The sequence below is a fragment of the Ctenopharyngodon idella genome, chromosome 2, assembly GCF_019924925.1.
Source record: "Ctenopharyngodon idella isolate HZGC_01 chromosome 2, HZGC01, whole genome shotgun sequence".
Taxonomy (NCBI): domain Eukaryota; kingdom Metazoa; phylum Chordata; class Actinopteri; order Cypriniformes; family Xenocyprididae; genus Ctenopharyngodon; species Ctenopharyngodon idella.
Genome location: NC_067221.1, coordinates 41866931 through 41869070, shown reverse-complemented (window position 1 = coordinate 41869070; position 2140 = coordinate 41866931). Strand labels below are relative to the sequence as shown.

Sequence of the window (2140 nt, the reverse complement as noted above, 5' to 3'; positions counted from 1 at the left end):
TCTGTCTCTACAGCTCAGTTCAGGAGTCCATTTCTCCACAAATGTTTGTTATACACAACAATCCCTTGTTTCTTGTCGTTTTGTTCACAAGGTGCTTCTTTACACATAGTTTATGCACAACAAGAGTCCAGACGTTTAATACAAACTTTGTGTCTATGTAACTTTTTACCCGCATCATTATTATAGAGGAACAGAGAGAGAGAGAGAGAGAGAGAGAAGGAAAACAAGGATTAAAGATAGAGCTAAAGAGGAATATTTACAGATTCATATTCAGTACGTTTTGGTAAATGGATCGATTTGGTTTCCAAAACAATGGATGTCAGGACTCAGGAATGAGTGTTTTCAGCCCCTGTTTGAATCGCATGATTTCTCTGGAGTCTTTGGGCGACTCGGAGTCGCAAACATCCTCTATGATTATCGTTAAGGCATCTGTCGTTGGCACTCAATTATCATACAGTGACATTTTACCTTTAGGTTTTGGCCATTAGAAGCTGCAGGTCTCCACAAACAGGAGAAAAATAATCGAACAGCTTTTACTCTCCACTTGATTGCTGATTGTTTCATCTTTGGTAACGGAAAATAGCTTTGGATGCGAGAAATAAATGTATGAAAAAACAGAAACAAAAGTTCATATGGATGATAAAAATCCTGACATCTTACAACCTGCACAGGACCGTGATTCACGCTGCCTTCAAGATCTGCTGGGATGTTTTTACTTTAAGGTGTTTGAGATAGATGGGGAAATGCTATACCTTTTATCTGATTTGATGCAAGGTTATTATTGTTAACTAAAACATGTTAATAAACATAAAATAAAATGTTTTTTTTATTTCAGCTAGTTGCCAATGCAACATTTCTAATTTTTGTTTAGCTTAAAGCTGCTGTCCGTAACTTTTTTTGTGTTCAAAATGTACAAAAATTATATAATGAGCGATTTCATCATGAATCAATTTTTCCAAACCGTGTTTTTGTCTTATCCTGAATCAGTACGGTACACCTATAATAAGTGTTTATATTCGGACTACTTTAGACTGGTTCGGGTCGTCCCGCTGCGGAGTAGCACGTGACTCGTCCCAACACGATTTCCTAGTGCTGCGTATCTATAGCACGAGTTTATGTTTGTATTTGGCGTGCTATTTATACTCTGAAATTACTTTTTGCGTGCATATGATACGCAATGGGTAGAATTAGTGGTGTGGGGTAGGGGTGTATTTTATGTACGTTGAAAATTGCGTGTCATATGCACGTCACACACGTGCGTATCTTATGCACGCCAATGGTAATTTCTGCGTGTAAATAGCACTCCAAATAGAAACAGAATATGCACTTTCATTAGATCGGGCAAGAGAAGTAGCTCCGACTACAATGTTCTTCCGCAAGACGCATGAAGGTCTGTTTAGAGCGCCAAAAGTTACGGGCTGCAGCTTTAACTTGAAGTACCAAAATAACTGAAATAAAAATATATATACTGACTTGAAGGAAGCGTGACATCTAAAGCCTTAAACGAAAGGTGCGTTTATAGGGTTCTCCAGGAGGTGGCGCCGTTGCTCTGTGCAGAAGAAGCACTCTGTAAGACCCCTACGGTAAAATGATTCTTTAGGGGAAAATACAGAGAGCCGATTGATTCTTTGCATCCCTTTATCATTGTGCTGAAGCAAGAACAAGGCGCCACACTGGCAGTGAAAATACAGACTGAGAGGGCGAGACACCTGAAAATATCTTTAACCAAAAGCGATTGAAACTAGAGATATATTTGTATGAAATATTTGTGTCAAATAAGGGATCAAAAACCAAGGGTTGTGTGCTAAAATACGTATTGCCTTCCGTTCCTTCTTTCCACTGCTCTATGAGAGAGAGAAAATTCCGTTTTGCTTCGCTAATCCAGAGACTGAGATGAGAGATGTTTTAGCTCAAATATCAAGCACAGGTGGGGGGAATGTCCAAAATATCCATGAGAGAAAAAATAAACCAAACGTGCTAATAAATTAAAAGCGTTTTCAGATGAAATACGAGCTCGACGAAACTCATCCACATCCGCCGTGCCCGGAAGGGGTTTGTGAGGTTTGATGGGCACCGTACATCATCATCAGCTGTTGCTGCGGTACATCTGGCACTGGTCTGTCAGCTGGACATCCTCCAG

The 2140-nt window shown here is 39.7% G+C and overlaps 1 protein-coding gene across 1 annotated transcript in view; it reads right to left on the bottom strand.

Annotated features, from left to right (window-relative positions):
* Positions 1-308: 308 nt before the first annotated feature.
* Positions 309-2140, bottom strand: part of onecut3b (one cut homeobox 3b) — a 25690-nt gene continuing 23858 nt past the window's right edge. Inside the window, exon 2 of the mRNA XM_051867341.1 lies at positions 309-2140. This exon is cut by the window's right edge and continues 314 nt beyond it. The gene's annotated coding sequence lies outside the window, so the exon portion shown is untranslated.